Source organism: Chiroxiphia lanceolata, chromosome 2, assembly GCF_009829145.1.
Source record: "Chiroxiphia lanceolata isolate bChiLan1 chromosome 2, bChiLan1.pri, whole genome shotgun sequence".
Classification (NCBI taxonomy): domain Eukaryota; kingdom Metazoa; phylum Chordata; class Aves; order Passeriformes; family Pipridae; genus Chiroxiphia; species Chiroxiphia lanceolata.
Window position 1 is genome coordinate 117,619,799 of NC_045638.1, and position 18,959 is coordinate 117,638,757.

At 48.5% G+C, this 18,959-nt stretch overlaps 1 long non-coding RNA gene across 1 annotated transcript; it reads left to right on the top strand.

Annotated features, from left to right (window-relative positions):
• The first annotated feature begins 17,086 nt into the window (after nt 1-17,086).
• Nucleotides 17,087-17,683, top strand: LOC116782694. The gene is made up of 2 exons (XR_004355318.1): nt 17,087-17,141; nt 17,533-17,683. It is a non-coding gene; the product is annotated as an uncharacterized LOC116782694 (long non-coding RNA).
• Nucleotides 17,684-18,959: the final 1,276 nt, after the last annotated feature.

Here is an 18,959-nt window from a genome sequence, read left to right on the forward strand (position 1 = left end):
TCCTCAGAAAATCAACCAATGAAAATTTGTTTCTTGACATATTTTAGATTCATCTTTTCTACTTGCCCATTTTCTTGGAGTCTGTAGGGCATATGCAGTTGCCAATTGATTTTTAGTGCTTTACTTATTGCTTGTTCAATTCATGCACAAAAGTGTGAACCTCTATCTGAAGAGATGCTCTTAGGCATTCCAAACCGTGGTATAATCTCATTCAACAAGACTTTAACCACTCCTTTTGATTCATTTTTTTTCTACAATGGGAAAGCTTCAGGCCATCCAGAAAATGTGTCAGTCAAAACTAAGAGATAACAGGACCCCCCCTTTTTCTTGGGAGCTCAGAGAAATTAATTTGCCAAATTTCACCTGGGAAATGCCCTTTACTTATTGCCCTTTGGTGTATTTTTGTTCCAGTATTTCAGACAAAGTTCACATGGAGATGTGACTTGCTCTATTGTGGTAAATAAATTTGATCCTGCTACTCTGGTCCTTAAATGCTAATAGAGTGAGTCTAAGCCCCAATAGCTTTATCATGTTTTACTTTTACAAATTGCCACACTAATTTTTCTAATAGTATTAACTGACCTGTTTTTGGTTAACCTCACCCATTGTCTAACACCTTACCTTCATTTTCATGTATCCACTTATAATCTGTTTCTTGATATTCTACCTGTTGATCTGTGTTGAGTTCTTCTAGCACTAAAGCTGCTACTGATAGTTCTTTACTTCTTGCAGCAGCTAATTCAGCTTCTGCATCAGCTTTTCTGTTTCTTATTTCCAGGACAGTGTTACCTTTCAGGTGTCCTTGGCAGTGCATAATTGCCACCTGAGAGGGGAGTTGTACAGCTTCTAATAATCGTAGAGTTTCTTCAGTATATTCCATAACTTTTCCTTGAAGAGTTAAAAGTCCTCTTTTTCCAAATTGTTCTGTGAGCGTGAACTATGCCAAAGGCATATTTGGAGTCAGTCCAGGTGTTAATTTGTTTTCCTTCTGCCAATCCTAAAGCTCGAATGAGAGCCATCAGTTCTGCTTTCTGGACTGAGGTTCCTGCGGGCAAAGGATTTGATTTGATTACCTCAGTAGTAGTGGTCACAGCATACCCAGCCATCTTCACACCTTGTCTTATGAAACTGCTGCCATCGGTAAACCGGTCTTCTGCATCCAGGGGTGGTTCTTCTTTAAGGTCCAGGCAGCTGGACTGCACTGCTTCAATGGTTTCCAGGCAGTTGTGCACGACAGGTGCAGCCGAGATTCTTCCTTCTAGGAATGAAGCTGAGTTAACAATGTTAGTCACCTGAACGGTTATGTCATCTGATTCAGCCAGGATTACCTGATATTTCAGAAACTGGGAGGGTGACAGCCAATGATTTCCTTTCTGTTCCAGTACTGTAGATACTGTGTGGGACACTAACACAGTCATTTTCTGTCCCATTGTAAATTTCCTGGCTTCTTCTATGTTTATGATCATTGTTGCTACCGCCCTTAGGCAGGTGGGCTATCCTTTGCTTACTTCATCCAATTGCTTGGAGAAGTAGGCTACTGTTCTTTTGTATGGCCCTTGGTGCTGAGCCAGGACCCCCAGAGCCATTCCTTGTCGTTCGTGGGAGAACAAACAAAAGGGCTTCGTTACATCAGGCAATCCCAATGCCGGAGTCCTTATGAGTTCTCATCTCAGTTGTTTGAAGGCTCCACTTGCTTCAGGGGTCCAGATGAGGTTGCCCTTAGTCATTTTCAGCAGGTCATATAAAGGCTTTGCAATTAGTCCATACTGATATATCTATAAACAACACCAACCTGTCATTCCTAGAAAGGCTTGAAGGTTTCTCACCCTCTGTGGTTTCGGTGTCTGGCAGACAGTTTCCTTTCTTGTTGTCCCCAGTGATCATTGTCCTTCAGATACTTCGTAATCCAGGTACACCACTTGTTTCTGCACCGGCTGTGCTTTCTGTTGAGAGACTCGATACCCATTTAAGTCCAAAAAGTTCAAGAGGTTTACTGTCCATTGGTAACAATCAATAGATCATTCACATATTATAAAAGTACACCCTTTCCCAGTGGTGACTGCCATTGATCCAATTCTTTAGCTAATTAATTCTCAAAATTGTGGGAATATTTTCAAACCCTTAAGGTAACACTGTCCAAATGAGATGAGTTTTCCTTCCGGTGGTGGGATTTTCCCACTTGAAGGCAAATATCCTTTGACTTTCCTGTGTTAAGGGAAGGCAGAAAAAGGCATCTCTTAAGTCTAATACTGTGAACCAAATTACACTTTCTTTTAATATTGTTAGTAGGGTATATAGGTTTGCAACAGCTGGATGTATGTTTTAGCTATTTTATTTACTGCTCTTAAATCCTGAGCCAACCTATGTGTTCCATTTGGCTTTTGACTGGTAAAATTGGGGTGTTGAAATCTGATTCACACTCTACAAAAGCCTTAATTTCAAAAAGTTATCTATTATTGCCTCAATTCCTCTTCTATCTTCCAGCCTCAGTGCATATTGCTTCCTAATTACTGGGTTTGCTCTTGGCTGTAATTCTATTTCAAAGGGAGCTGCCCTATTCGACTTTCCTGGTGTTTCAGTAGCCCAAACTCCTGGGTATACCTGATCTAAAATTTGATTGACATTTGAATTACCTTGGCTTGGCTCCACATAGCTCATTGCTAAACTCAGAGCTGCTATTAATTGTTCTTCCTTTACCTTAAGTTCAATTTTACCTTGTTTGAATTCTATTACAGCTCCCAGATTTTCTAGTAGGTCTCTGCCCAATAAGAGTTTGGATAAATTTAGTAAATACAAAAACTGATGCACTCCCATTTGTTTTCCAATTTTGAACTTTAGGGGTTTCAAAAGAAAGCTTTTCTGATTGGCCAGTGGCACCCACGACTTAAACATACTTATCACTTTTAGGTATTAATTCAAAACAGAAAATGTAGCCCTGGTATCAATTAGAAAATCTAATTCTTCTTTTTCTTCCCCTAGCTTAATTTTTACCAGCAGGTCCCCTAGGCACTGGCCTGCCGGCCCCCCCCCTTCACTCAGTACTCTGTAAGCAACAACAGCCTCTCCTGTGCCTGTATTTCCACCTGTTAATTCAGGGCATTCTTGCTTCCAGTGTCCCTCTTTTCTGCAATATGCACACTGGTTCTGACCCAGCCTTGTCTGTCAGGGAGGTAAACCCCACATCTGTTACACAAGGTTCATACATAGAACTAATAGTTGCAAAACTGACAAATCTTAATTCTAGGTCTTATCCAAAGTGATGTGCTTATAGTTAACTCTTCAGCACTACCTCTCATATAGCAACTCTTAGCATGATAATACCTTTAACTATGTGCTCCTGGATGTTTCAAGGTAAGCAAGATATATCAGGTACACAATAACAATATTTGGCCAAATACAAACAAAACCAGACCAGACCAGAGGGGATATTCCCCTGGGAGAGCGTCCTCTCCCGTGTTCCCTGTGAGACGGCGTCCCGCCTCGACTTACGGGTATCCAGAACCAGAATAACCAGACAAAACCAGAAACCAGATACAAATACCTTTTATCAATAGGCAGTGTTCTTGTCCAGCCCCCGCACGAAGCCACCGAAGAAGGGAGCCCCTTCGGGTAAAAAGACTTACCCGAGGGTGCCCAAGGGGGTCCCGTCCTCCGAGGGATTCTGCAGCTGGGTGGAGAAGGTGTCCTGCCGCAGGTCGCCAAATGAATCCGAAAAATTGGTCCAAGAAACTGCTCAGAGACTTTTTATCTTTAAGCAGCAAGGTATTTGTTTATTCAACGTTGGGAGCAAGCCAGCTCGTGCTGGACAAACTTGCTCGAAGGCTTCACACAAAATCAGCATTTTTATACAATCTTCAGATGTGATTAAATGCATATTCAAGTGATTACAACATCTATCAATGCTTACTAATAATAGGCGGAGTACAGGTGGAGCTCAGGCAGGGCTTGGGGCGGTGCTTCTCTTGGCCCTCAATTTTCGTGGGTCTGGGGGTTTAAACTCATCTTCCTCAGCTTGACCTTCCTTCTCTTCCATTGTTCTTGACCCTCTCACTGAAGCTTGGAAGAAGCCCTGGCTCCAGGCCTATTTCTCCTATTCAAATGTCTACCTGATCCTGTTATATTTCTAATTTATTGCTTCTAGGCCTATTACATGTTCTTGTACTATTCTCTGAAGCTTTGGTCCAGTAAGTAGAATGAGCACAGATCATCTTCAATGTTGGTAGCTCGTTAGCAGGCCCAAATTTCTTAGTTAACACTTTTGGGCCTGGACTCCTGTTTCAGATTCCTCTCAGAGCAAAGGGGCCAGGACAGAAAGCTCTTGCTGCCCGTCGAGTTTCCAGGCTGGCCCACCAAATGCACCCGAGAGCCAAAGGCTGCAGTCTCGCTTGGCTGGGGAGAAGGGCCCTTGGCTTTATACACCTCCAGCTGCCAGTCCCACTGCCCAAATGACGTCTGGACGAAGATTCCTCCCAGAGCAAAGGGGCCAGGAGAGAAAGCTCTTGCTGCCCGTCGAATACTCAGGCTGCCCCACCAAATGCACCAGAGATCCAAAGTTTGCAGGCTTGCTTGGCTGGGGAGAAGGGCTCTTGCCAGCTCCTTTTGACAAAAAAGTTCCCAGGCTGCCCCAAAAACCGCACCTCAAAGCCACAGGATCCTGACTTTTTTCCTGGTGGAAAGAGCTGCTGTTCCTCTTTTTCAGCCCTGCACTGCAATGGTGGATCCCAGCATCCCAAAATTCAATCCAGATGAAGATTCCTACCAGACAAAAGGTGCCACCACAGAAAGATCCAGTCTTTTTTTCCTGGTGGAAAGAGCTGCTGTTCCCTTTTTTCAGCCCTCAACTGCAATGGCCAAATTACCTCCAAAAATTGAATCCAAATGAAAATCCCTGCCAAACAAATGTACCAACACAGAAAGATTTTGCTGCCCAACAAGTGCCCAGGCTGCCGCAAAAACTACATCTCAAAGCCACAGGATCCAGACTTCGCTTCAATGACCGATCTCACCTCTTGAAAATTGAATCCAAATGAAGATTGCTGCCAGACAAAAGGTGCCACCACAGAAAGCTCTTGCTGCCCAAGAAGTGCCCAGGCTGCCCCACCAACAGCACCTCCAAGTCAAAGCTTCCAGACTTTTTTTCCTCATGGCAAGGCCTGCTGTTCTATTTTTTCAACCCTGAGCTGCAATGGCCCGTCCCACCTCCAGAAAATTCAGTACAAATGAAGATTCCTGCCAGACAAAAGGTGCCACCACAGAAAGCTCGTACTGCCCAAGAAGTGCCCAGGCTCCCTTAATAACTACACCTCAAAGCCAAAGCTTCCAGACTTTTTTTCCTGGATGAAAAGGCTGTTAATTCCCTTTTTTTTAGCCCTGTCCTCAATAGGCCAAACTAACTCCTGAAAGAGACTCCAGATGAAGATTCCTGCCAGACAAAAGGTGTCACCACAGAAAGTTCTTGCTGCCCAAGAAGTGCCCAGGCTGCCCCACCAACAGCACCTCCAAGCCAAAGCTTCCAGACTTCTTTTCCTCCTGGAAAGAGCTGCTGTTCCTGTTTTTCAGCCCTGCACTGCAATGGCCAAACTAACTCCAAAAATTGTATCCAAATGAAGATTCCTGCCAGACAAAAGGGGCCACCACTGGAAGCTCTTGCTGCCCAACAAATGCCCAGGCTCCCTTAAAAACTACACCTCAAAACCAAAGCTTCCAGATTTTTTTTCCTGGTGGAAAGAGCTGTAATACCCTTTTTTTTCAGCCCTGCACTACAATGGCTGGTCAAACCTCCTGAAATTTATATCCAGCTGAAGATTCCAGCCAGACAAAAGGTGCCACCACAGAAAGCTCTTGCTGCCCAACAAGTGCCCAGGCTGCCCCAAAAACTACACCTCAAAGCCACAGGATCCAGACTTTTTTTCCTGGTGGAAAGAGCTGCTGTTCCCTTTTTTTTCAGCCTTGCACTGCAATGGCCAATCCCACCATCAAAAAATTGAATCCAGATGAAGATTCCTGCCAGATAAAAGGCGCCAACACAGAAAGCTCTTGCTGCCCAACAAGTGCCCAGGCTGCCCCAAAAACTGCACCTCTATGCCAAAGCTTCCAGACTTTTTTTCCTGGAGGAAAGAACTGCTGTTCCTGTTTTTCAGCCCTGCACTGCAATGGCCAGTCAAACCTCCTGAAATTTTTATCCAGATGAAGATTCCTGCCAGAGAAAAGGTGCCAGCACAGAAAGCTCTTGCTGCCCAAGAAGTGCCCAGGCTGCCCCAAAAACTACACCTGAAAGTCAAAGCTTTCAGACTTTCTTTCCTGGTGGAAAGACCTGTAATTCCTTTTTTTTTCAGCTCTGCACTGCAATGGCCGATCCCAGAATCCAAAAATTTGGTCGAGAGGAAGATTCCTGCCAGACAAATGGTGCCATGACAGAAAGCTCTTGCTGCCCAACAAGTGCCCAGGCTGCCCCAAAAACTGCACCTCAAGGCCACAGGATCCAGACTTTTTTTCCTGGTGGAAAGAGCAGCTGTTCCCTTTTTTCAGTCCTCTACTGCAATGGCCAATCCCACCTCCCCAAAATTCACTCCAAATGAAGATTTCTGCCTGGCAAAAGGTGCCACCACAGAAAGCTCTTGCTGCCCAACAAGTGCCCAGGCTGCCCCAAAAACTACACCTCAAAGCCACAGGATCCAGACTTTTTTTCCTGGTGGAAAGAGCTGCTGTTCCCGTTTTTCAGCCCTGCACTGCAATTGCCAATTCCATCATCCCAAAATTTAATCCAGATGAAGATTCCTGCCAGACAAAAGGTGCCACCACAGAAAGCTCTTGCTGCCCAGGAAGTACCCAGGCTGTCCCACCAACTGCCCCCAAATCGAAAGTATGCAGTCTTTCTTTCCTGGGATAAAGGTTGTTGTTTCTTTCTTTTCGGAACCCTGCACTCGACTCCCAGAATTGAAGACAAATGAAGATTGATCCCAAACATGAGGTCCCCAATCCATGCGTCCCTTGATGCTGTGCCAGTGCCACATCAGGATCGTGTGCAGCAACACGTGCTGGGTTGTCTCCTACGGCCAAAGCAGGTGTTCCCGACTCCAGGGCTCTTCCCCGATCCAGTCTGGCAAGAGCAGGAGATGGAGTATCTCGGCATCTCAGTTACTTCTGGCAAGAGACTCCATCCCTCCAGAGCCTTTGGCAGACCTGCTGGAGTCACACACAGGAGCCCCTCTGGCCAGGTCTCCCTGCTGCCTGGGAGGGGCGGGAAAGAGCAGAGCCCGCTCCTCGCCGAGGATGCACATGGCCAGGCAAAGGCTGCAGGTCAGAGTGGGAGCCCAGGCCATTGCAGTGTAAGATTGCCAGGAGCAGGTGGCCCAGCAGCTGCTGTCCCCAAGACACCGCTTCTCAATGCACGGCTGCCAGGAAGCTGCGGCTTTGCCGTAGGGAAGATCCTTTGTGTGGGGCTGGACAAGATCGTCCAGCGAGGAAGGCAAGTGTTTCCAACTGCAGGGCTGTCTCTTGAGCCGGCTCTGGAGTAGAATCTCAGGGAATATCTCCGCATCTCTGTTCCTTCCTGCGATAGCCTCCATCCCTTCCCCAAACTCTGGCAGTCCTGGTGGACTGCAGGCAGATTAGCCTCTGCCTAAGGGACAAAAGCCAGCCTATACGGCAAGGACTTGAAGTAGTTCAGTTTGGAGCCAGTAGGGCACTGAAGTCCTGTTGTGTAAACACTAAAGAAGGAGAAGGGGAAGGAAGAAAATAGAAACTTTTTTTTTTTGGTTGCAACTCGTTTTTTTCACGTGGGTTTAGGGTGGATATTTGGGAAAGGTTCTTCCCTCCGAGGGTGGTTGGGCACTGGACCAGGCTGCCCAGGGCAGTGGTCACAGCAGCAAGGCTGAGAGAGTTGAGGCACAGGGTGTGAGTCTTGGGGTCGGTGCTGTGCCGGGCAAAGGCTTGGACTGGACGCTCCTTGTGGGTCCCTTCCAAGTCAGCCTGTTCTGTGCTGGTGCGATGAGTTCCCTGTCTTTGAACACGTTTGTTCTTTTCAGGGCTCCTCGCCGGCCGGGGGCCGAAGCGCGCCTTGGGCGCGCCTGCTTCCCTGGGCGTTGTGGCGGCGGCAGCCAGGCGCTGAGTGGCCGTTCCAGGAGTGGCGGGGCAGCGTCGCCGGCTCGAGGATTCCCGGGATTCCCTCGCCCGGTTCCAGGCAACGCTCCCCGCGCGCTCGTCGCCCCGGGGCCGAACGCGCGCAGCCAATGGGAGGCGGCGGAGTGGGCGGGGCGAGGCGGGGATTGGGCGGGGCGGGGGCGGGGCCGAGAGGGTCGGTTGGGGAGGTTTGGGTGGGAGCGGGCGCGGGCGGGGCCGGGAGCGGGAGCGCTGCCGCTGAGCGACCCCGGGCAGTGGCTCCGGTGCGCGGCCCCGGGGAAGAGACCCCCGGCGAGTGGCCCCCGGTGCGCGGCCCCGCGGGAGGGACCCCCCGTGCGCGGCCCCCGGCGCGTGGCTGCTGGTGAGCGACCCCCGGCGAGCAACCCCCAGTAAGTGACCCCCGGTGAGCGACTCGCGGTGAAGAAGCCCCGGTAAGTGACCCCTGGGGAGGGACCCCCGGTGAGCGACCCGCGCTGAACAAGCCTGGCAAGTGACCCCCAGGGAGGGACCCTCGGCAAGTGACCCCCGGTGAGAGAAGCCCGGGGAGGGACCGGCAATGAGTGAGCCCCGGGGAGGGACCCGCAATGAGTGAGCCCCGGGCAGGGACCCGCAGTGAGTGAGCCCCGGGCAGGGTCCCGCAGTGAGTGAGCCCCGGGCAGGGACCCGCAGTGAGTGAGCCCCGGGCAGGGTCCCCCGGTGCGCGGCCCCCGGGGGTGTCGGGCCGGGGCTGGGCGCGTCCCTTCCCCGTGCAGAGCCGAGCGGGGCCGTGGCGGGAGCGGGGCCGGAGCGGAGCCGGCCGGGGGGGCAGAGGGGAGCCGTGAGCCGCCTTGTGCCGAGGGGGCTGCTGGAAAGGAGCCTGCGCTGGGAGGAGCGGGGGACGTGGCCCGAGGCTGAGGCAGGGGAGCTTCAGGTCAGCTCCCGGAGAAAGGTTTCTCGCTGTGGTTTTCGGGGCCGGCTCGGGCACTGCAATGGGTTGCCCAGGCGGAGCCAGCACCCCGGCAGGTGTTTGAGAGGCGCCTGCATCTGGCAATGGGTGACACGCTTTGGTGGTTTGGGGCTTCCTGGGGCAGTGCTGGGTGACAGTTGGACTTGATGGAATCATGGAACGTTGCTGAGTTGGGAGGGTCCCATGGGCACCGTGGAGTCCAGCTCCTGAGTTTTAGGCACCGCTAAAGGAACTGAATCTGGATCGAGCTGTTGGGCTCCAAAAACTCTTCTGCCCCTAGTCTACGCTGCCAAGGAAAACAAAACAGACCGTGCAAAATAGAGGCCTGTGTTCCCCCCAAAGGGAAAGCAGGCAGTTACAAACCAGGACAAGAAATCAAAACTCAGAGCTTACATTCCTGGTCCCCACAGTTGTATGACACATCAAACCAGTCCTCTGTTACCCATGTAGAACTCTCATCAGAAACCCCAAACTTTCTTGTGTGTATTTGGATATATATGTATATATACACATAGATATGTCTAGATATCTGTTTGTGTGTATCTCTCTAAGATTCTGTATCTTTGGATGTGATATTGGCATGCTATTGTTGTGTGGCAACAAGTGGACTTAAAAGGTTACAAGACTTTAGGAGATCACCTTTCTGCCTATGGGTTCTTTTTTTTTAAAGAAGGTAACAAGAAAAATATTCTTTAGCCTAATATAAGTTAAGACATTAATCAAAGCAAATGTATGGATTTTTATTTACAATTGTACAACAAGTCATTCAACTATTTGCATATTGCAATGCTAAGTTGGAAACTTCTCCCTCAGAAATAAGAAAAACTGTTTTCCCAGGCTGTTACTGACAGCCATGGCAGAATTTTCAATAACAACTCCCCATTCTTGAAATGCAAAGCCTGAAAAGTGAAACAAGCGTTAACTTGTTCTAGAAGAAACAGTCTTTTCTGTTTTATCAACTTTCCACTTTGAGAATACTGAAGTTTATGCCTCAAACTGAGCCTGTAGTTTCAAAAGATAAAAATCCTTAGAGGAAAGCTTTCAGCCTCAGTAGCCAATTGCAACATGCCCAGGGAAGTTCAGCAACAGCAGCATTCAGTAAATCCGCTGTTCTGGACCAGACAGCCCAGAGAGATTGAGCTCCAGTGCTAAACCCCAGAGAGTGTCAACTGCCATAAGAGCTGATTTTTGGCTTCGCTGAGATTCTCTCTTGTTTCCTTTGGTGTAGCTGGCACATCTGGAGCAAGGGGTCAGGGCAAAAGTACATCCTTAGCAGGGTCCAGCACAGATCATGTCACAAGAGTAGAGATTTCTCTAATTGAGGAAGGCAATTAGATACAGGAATGTATTTTTCTAGCCCCTCTTTGACGACTACCGGTGTCTTCCTTAATCATGCCCTGTGAGCAGTCCCAGTGCTCTCTGATTGATGCCATAAGGGACTTGCTAAGAGGGAAGAAACACCTCCTAGACAAAAGTGTGCCACCAGAGAAAGCTCTTGCTGCCCAAGAAGTGCCCAGCCTGCCCCACCAACTGAACCTGAAGCCAAAGGATCCAGACTTACTTTCCTGTGGAAAAAAGCTGCTCATCCATTTTTCAGCCCTGCGCTGCAATTACCAAAATAACTCCCAAAATTGAATCCAAATGAAGATTGCTGCCAGACAAAAGGTGCCAGCAGAGAAAGTTCTTGCTGCCCAAGAAGTGCCCAGGCTGCCCCACCAACAGCACCTCCAAGTCAAAGTTTCCAGACTTTTTTTCCTGGATGGAAAGGCTGCTAATTCCCTTTTTTTTAGCCCTATCCTCAATATAGACAAAACTAACTCCTGAAAGAGACTCCGGATGAAGATTCCAGCCAGATAGAATGGACCACCACAGAAAGTTCTTGCTGCCCAACAAGTGCCCAGGCTGCCCCACCAAGACCACCTCGAAGCCAAAGCTTCCAGACTTTCTTTGCTGTGGAAAAGGGCTGCTGATTCCTTTTTTTTTTCAGCCCTGTCCTACATGGGCCAAACTAACTCCCAAGATACAATCCCAATGAAGATTCCAGCCAGACAAAAGGTGTCACAACAAAAAGCTCTTGCTGCCCAACAAGTGCCCAGGCTACCTTAATAACTACACCTCAAAGCCAAAGCTTCCAGACTTTTTTTCCTGGTGGAAAGAGCTGCTGTTCCAGTTTTTCAGCCCTACACTGCAATGGCTAGTCAAACCTCCTGAAATTTCAATGCAAATGACGATTCCTGCCAGACAAAAGGTGCAACCACAGAAAACTCTTGCTGCCCAACAAGTGCCCAGGCTGCCCCAGAAACTACACTGCAGATCCACAGGATCCAGACTTTTTTTCATGGTGGAAAGAGCTGCTGTTCCTGTTTTTCAGCCCTGCACTGCAATGGCCGATCCCAGCATCCAAACATTGTATCCAGATGAAGATTGCTGCCAGACAAAAGGTGCCACCACAGAAAGCTCTTGCTGCCCAACAAGTGCCCAGGCTACCACAAAAACTGCACCTCAAAGCCAAAGGATCCAGACTTTTTTCCTGGTGGAAAGAGCGGTAATTCCCTTTTTTTTTTCAGCCCTGCACAGCAATGGCTGATCAAAACTCCTGAAAGTTTTATACAACTCAAGATTCCTGCCAGATAAAAGGGGCCACCACAGAAAGCTCTTACTGCCCAACAAGTGCCCAGGCTGCCCCAAAAACTGCACCTCAAAGCCACAGGATCCAGATATTTTTTCCTGGTGGAAAGAGCTGTAACTCCCTTTTTATTCAGACCTGCACTGCAATGGCCGATCCCAGCATCCAAAAATTTTATCCAAATGAAGATTCCTGCCAGACAAAAGCTGCCAGCACAGAAAGCTCTTGCTGCCCAACAAGTGCCCAGGCTGCCCCAATAACTGCACCTCAAAGCCACAGGATCCAGACTTTTTTCCCTGGGGGAAAGAGCTGCTGTTCCCTTTTTTCAGTCCTCTACTGCAATGGCCAATCCCACCTCCCAAAATTCAATCCAAATGAAGATTTCTGCCAGCAAAAGGTGCCAGCACAGAAAGCTCTTGCTGCCCAACAAGTGCCCAGGCTGCCCTAAAAACTACACCTCAAAGCCACAGGCTTCCAGACTTTTTTACCTGGTGGAAAGAGCTCTAATTCCCTTTTTTTTTCAGCCCTGCACTGCAATAGCCGCTCCCAGCACCCCAAAATTGAATCCCAATGAAGATTCCTGCCAGACAAAAGCTGCCACCACAGAAAGCTCTTGCTGCCCAAGAAGTGCCCAGGCTGCCCCAAAAACTGCACCTCAAAGCCACGGGATCCAGACTTTTTTTCCTGGTGGAAAGAGCTGTAATTCCCTTTTTTTTCAGCCCTGCACTGCAATGGCTGATCAAACCTCCTGAAATTTGAATCCAAATGAAGATTCCTGCCAGACAAAAGCTGCCAGCACAGAAAACTCTTTCTGCCCAAGAAGTGCCCAGGCTGCCCCAAAAACTACACCTCAAAGCCACAGGATCCAGACTTTGTTTTTTTAGTGGAAAGAGCTGTAATTCCCTTTTTTTTAAGCCCTGCACTGCAATGGCCGATCCCAACATCTGAAAATTTAATCCAGAAGAAGTTTCCTGCCAGAGAAAAGCTGCCAGCACAGAAAGCTCTTGCTGCCCAACAAGTGCCCAGGCTGCCCCAAAAACTGCACCTCAAAGCCACAGGATCCAGATATTTTTTCCTGGTGGAAAGAGCTGTAACTCCCTTTTTTTTCAGCCCTGCACTGCAATGGCCGATCAAAGCTCCTGAAATTTGAATCCAGATGAAGATTGCTGCCAGACAGAAGGTGCCAGTACAGAAAGCTTTTGCTGCCCAACAAGTGCCCAGGTTGCTTCAAAAACTGCACCTCAAAGCCAAAGCTTCCAGACTTTTTTTCCTGTTGGAAAGAGCTGTAATTCCCTTTTTTTCCAGCACTGCACTGCAATGGCCGATCCCAGCATCCAAAAATTGTATCCAGATGAAGATTCCTGCCAGACAAAAGGTGCCACCACAGAAAGCTCTTGCTGCCCAAGAAGTGCCCAGGCTGCCCCAATAACTGCACCACAAACTAACAGGATCCAGACTTTTTTTCCTGGTGGAAAGAGCTGCTGTTCCCTTTTTTCAGTCCTCTACTGCAATGGCCAATCCCTCCTCCCCAAAATTCAATTCAAATGAAGATTTCTGCCAGGCAAAAGGTGCCACCACAGAAAGCTCTTGCTGCCCAACAAGTGCCCAGGCTGCCCCAATAACTGCACCTCTAAGCCAAAGCTTCCAGACGTTTTTCCTGGTAGAAAGAGCTGCTGTTCCTTTTTTTCAGTCCGCTACTGCAATGGCCAATCCCACCTCCCCAAAATTCAATCCAAATGAAGATTCCTGCCAGGCAAAAGGTGCCAGCACAGAAAACTCTTGCTGCCCAACAAGTGCCCAGGCTGCCCCAATAACTGCACCTCAAAGCCACAGGATCCAGACTTTTTTACCTGGTGCAAAGAGCTGTAATTCCCTTTTTTTTCAGCCCTGCACTGCAATGGTTCATCTTAGCATCCAAAAATTGAATCCAGATGAAGATTCCTGCCACCACACAAAAGGTGCCACCACAGAAAACTCTTGATTCCCATGAAGTACTCAGGCTGTTCGAAAAACTGCACCTGAAACTAACAGGATCCAGACATTTTTTCCTGCTGGAAAGAGCTGCTGTTCCTGTTTTTCAGCCCTGCACTGCAATGGTCGGTAAAACCTCCTAAAATTTTTATAAAGATGAAGATTGCTGCCAGACAAAAGGTGCCACCACAGAAAGCTCTTGTTGCCCAACAAGTGCCCAGGCTGCCCCAACAATTGCACCTGAAGCCAAAGGATCCAGACTTTCTTTCCTAAGGGAAAGGGCTGCTAATTCCCTTTTTTTAGCCGTCCTGCATAGGCCAAAGTAACTTCCAAAACAGACTCCAAATGAAGATTGCTGCCAGACAAAAGGTGCCACCACAGAAAGCTCTTGCTGCCCAACAAGTGCCCAGGCTGCCCCAAAAACTGCACCTCAAAGCCACAGGATCCAGACTTTTTTTCCTGCTGGAAAGAGCTGCTGTTCCTGTTTTTCAGCCCTGCATTGCAATGGCCGATCCCACCTCCCCAAAATTGAATCCCAATGAAGATTGCCTGCCAGACAAAAGCTGCCAGCACAGAAAGCTCTTGCTGCCCAACAAGTGCCCAGGCTGCCCCCAAAACTGCACCTCAAAGCCACAGGATCCAGACATTTTTTCCTGGTGGAAAGAGCTGTAATTCCCTTTTTTTTTAGCCCTGCACTGCAATGGCCGATCAAAGCTCCTGAAATTTGAATCCAAATGAAGATTCCTGCCAGACAAAAGCTGCCAGAACAGAAAGCTCCTGCTGCCCAAGAAGTGCCCAGGCTGCCCCAAAAACTGCACCTCAAGGCCACAGGATCCAGACTTTTTTTTCCTGGTGGAAAGAGCTGTAATTCCCTTTTTTTCCAGTCCTGCACTGCAATGGCCGATCCCAGCATTCCAAAATTTAATCCAGATGAAGATTCCTGCCAGACAAAAGCTGCCAGCACAGAAAGCTCTTGCTGCCCAAGAAGTGCCCAGGCTGCCCCAAAAACTGCACCTCAAAGCCACAGGATCCAGACTTTTTTCCTGGTGGAAAGAGCTGCTGTTCCTTTTTTTCAGCCCTGCACTGCAGTGGTCGGTAAAACCTAAAAAAATTTTAATCCAGATGAAGATTGCTGCCAGACAGAAGGTGCCACCACAGAAAGCTCTTGCTGCCCAACAAGTGCCCAGGTTGCCCCAAAAACTGCACCTCAAAGCCACAGGATCCATACTTTTTTTCCTGGTGGAGAGAGCTGCTGTTCCTGTTTTTCAGCCCTGCACTGCAATGGCCGATCCCACCTCCCCAAAATTGAATCCCAATGAAGATTCCTGCCAGACAAAAGCTGCCAGCACAGAAAACTCTTTCTGCCCAACAAGTGCCCAGGCTGCCCCAAAAACTGCACCTCAAAGCCACAGGATCCAGACTTTTTTCCTGGTGGAAAGAGCTGTAATTCCCTTTTTTTTCAGCCCTGCACTGCAATGGCCGATCAAAGCTGCTGAAATTTGAATCCAAATGAAGATTCCTGCCAGACAAAAGCTGCCAGCACAGAAAGCTCCTGCTGCCCAACAAGTGCCCAGGCTGCCCCAAAAACTGCACCTCAAGGCCACAGGATCCAGACTTTTTTTTTAGTGGAAAGAGCTGTAATTCCCTTTTTTTCCAGTCCTGCACTGCAATGGCCGATCCCAGCATTCCAAAATTTAATCCAGATGAAGATTCTGCCAGACAAAAGCTGCCAGCACAGAAAGCTCTTGCTGCCCAACAAGTGCCCAGGCTGCCCCAATAACTGCACCTCAAAGCCACAGGATCCAGACTTTTTTTCCTGGTGGAAAGAGCTGTAATTCCCTTTTTTTTCAGCCCTGCACTGCAATGGCCGATCAAAGCTCCTGAAATTTGAATCCAAACGAAGATTCCTGCCAGACAAAAGCTGCCAGCACAGAAAGCTCTTGCTGCCCAACAAGTGCCCAGGCTGCCCCAAAAACTGCACCTCAAAGCCACAGGATCCAGATTTTTTTTTCCTGTGGAAGGAGCTGTAATTCCCTTTTTTTCAGTCCTACACTGCAATGGCCGATCCCAGCATTCCAAAATTGATCCAGAATGAAGATTCCTGCCAGACAAAAGCTGCCAGCACAGAAAACTCTTTCTGCCCAAGAAGTGCCCAGGCTGCCCCAAAAAGTGCAACTCAGAACCACAGGATCCAGACATTTTTTCCTGGTGGTAAGAGCTGTAATTCCCTTTTTTTCAGCCCTACACTGCAATGGCCGAATCAAAGCTCCTGAAATTGAATCCAGAATGAAGATTGCTGCCAGACAGAAGGTGCCAGCACAGAAAGCTTTTGCTGCCCAACAAGTGCCCAGGTTGCTTCAAAAACTGCACCTCAAAGCCACAGGATCCAGACTTTTTTTCCTGGTGGAAAGAGCTGTAATTCCCTTTTTTTTCAGCCCTGCACTGCAATGGCCGCTCCCAGCATCCAAAAATTGAATCCAAATGAAGATTCCTGCCAGACAAAAGCTGCCACCACAGAAAGCTCTTGCTGCCCAACAAGTGCCCAGGCTGTTCCAAAAACTGCACCTCAAACTAACAGGATCCAATCTTTTTTTCCTGCTGGAAAGAGCTGCTGTTCCTGTTTTTCCGCCCTGCATTGCAATGGCCGATCCCACCTCCCCAAAACTGAATCCCAATGAAGATTCCTGCCAGACAAAAGCTGCCAGCACAGAAAGCTCTTTCTGCCCAACAAGTGCCCAGGCTGCCCCAAAAACTGCACCTCTAAGCCAAAGCTTCCAGACTTTTTTTCCTGGTGGAAAGAGCTGTAATTCCCTTTTTTTTCAGCCCTACACTGCAATGGCCGATCCCAGCATTCCAAAATTTAATCCAGGTGAAGATTCCTGCCAGACAAAAGCTGCCAGCACAGAAAGCTCTTGCTGCCCAACAAGTGCCCAGGCTGCCCCAATAACTGCACCTCAAAGCCAAAGCTTCCAGACTTTTTTTTTTGGTGGAAAGAGCTGTAATTCCCTTTTTTTCCAGTCCTGCACTGCAATGGCCGATCCCAGCATTCCAAAATTTAATCCAGATGAAGATTCCTGCCAGACAAAAGCTGCCAGCACAGAAAGCTCTTGCTGCCCAACAAGTGCCCAGGCTGCCCCAATAACTGCACCTCTAAGCCAAAGCTTCCAGACTTTTTTTCCTGGTGGAAAGAGCTGTAATTCCCTTTTTTTTCAGCCCTGCACTGCAATGGCCGATCAAAGCTCCTGAAATTTGAATCCAGATGAAGATTGCTGCCAGACAGAAGGTGCCAGCACAGAAAGCTTTTGCTGCCCAACAAGTGCCCAGGTTGCTTCAAAAACTGCACCTCAAAGCCACAGGATCCACACTTTTTTTTTGGTGGAAAGAGCTGTAATTCCCTTTTTTTCCAGTCCTGCATTGCAATGGCCGATCCCACCTCCCCAAAATTGAATCCCAATGAAGATTCCTGCCAGACAAAAGGTGCCAGCACAGAAAGCTCTTGCTGCCCAACAAGTGCCCAGGCTGCCCCAAAAACTGCACCTCAAAGCCACAGGATCCACAATTTTTTTTTTTGGTGGAAAGAGCTGTAATTCCCTTTTTTTCCAGTCCTGCACTGCAATGGCCGATCCCAGCATTCCAAAATTTAATCCAGATGAAGATTCCTGCCAGACAAAAGCTGCCAGCACAGAAAGCTCTTGCTGCCCAACAAGTGCCCAGGCTGCCCCAATAACTGCACCTCTAAGCCAAAGCTTCCAGACTTTTTTTCCTGGTGGAAAGAACTGTAATTCCCTTTTTTTTCAGCCCTGCACTGCAATGGTTGATCCCAGCATCCAAAAATTGTATCCAGTTGAAGACTCCTGCCAGACAAAAGCTGCCAGCACAGAAAGCTCTTGCTGCCCAACAAGTGCCCAGGCTGCCCCAACAACTGCACCTGAAGCCAAAGGATCCAGACTTTCTTTCCTAAGGGAAAGGGCTGCTAATTCCCTTTTTTTAGCCGTCCTGCATAGGCCAAACTAACTTCCAAAACAGACTCCAAATCAAGATTGCTGCCAGACAGAAGCTGCCAGCACAGAAAGCTTTTGCTGCCCAACAAGTGCCCAGGCTGCCCCAATAACTGCACCTCTAAGCCAAAGCTTCCAGACTTTTTTTCCTGGTGGAAAGAGCTGTAATTCCCTTTTTTTTCAGCCCTGCACTACAATGGTTGATCCCAGCATCCAAAAATTGTATCCAGATGAAGACTCCTGCCAGACAAAAGCTGCCAGCACAGAAAGCTCTTGCTGCCCAACAAGTGCCCAGGCTGCCCAACAACTGCACCTGAAGCCAAAGGATCCAGACTTTCTTTCCTAAGGGAAAGGGCTGCTAATTCCCTTTTTTTAGCCGTCCTGCATAGGCCAAAGTAACTTCCAAAACAGACTCCAAATGAAGATTGCTGCCAGACAAAAGGTGCCACCACAGAAAGCTCTTGCTGCCCAACAAGTGCCCAGGCTGCCCCAAAAACTGCACCTCAAAGCCACAGGATCCAGACTTTTTTTCCTGGTGGAAAGAGCTGCTGTTCCTGTTTTTCAGCCCTGCATTGCAATGGCCGATCCCACCTCCCAAAATTGAATCCAACTGAAGATTGCTGCCAGACAAAAGGTGCCAGCACAGAAAGCTCTTGCTGCCCAACAAGTGCCCAGGCTGCCCCCAAAACTGCACCTCAAAGCCACAGGATCCAGACATTTTTTCCTGGTGGAAAGAGCTGTAATTCCCTTTTTTTTCAGCCCTGCACTGCAATGGCCGATCAAAGCTCCTGAAATTTGAATCCAAATGAAGATTCGCTGCCAGACAAAAGCTGCCAGCACAGAAAGCTCCTGCTGCCCAAGAAGTGCCCAGGCTGCCCCAAAAACTGCACCTCAAGGCCACAGGATCCAGACTTTTTTTTTTGGTGGAAAGAGCTGTAATTCCCTTTTTTTCCAGTCCTGCACTGCAATGGCCGATCCCAGCATTCCAAAATTTAATCCAGATGAAGATTCCTGCCAGACAAAAGCTGCCAGCACAGAAAGCTCTTGCTGCCCAACAAGTGCCCAGGCTGCCCCAAAAACTGCACCTCTAAGCCAAAGCTTCCAGACTTTTTTTCCTGGTGGAAAGAGCTGTAATTCCCTTTTTTTTCAGCCCTGCACTGCAATGGCCGATCAAAGCTCCTGAAATTTGAATCCAGATGAAGATTCCTGCCAGACAAAAGCTGCCAGCACAGAAAGCTCTTGTTGCCCAACAAGTGCCCAGGCTGCCCCAAAAACTGCACCTCAAAGCCACAGGATC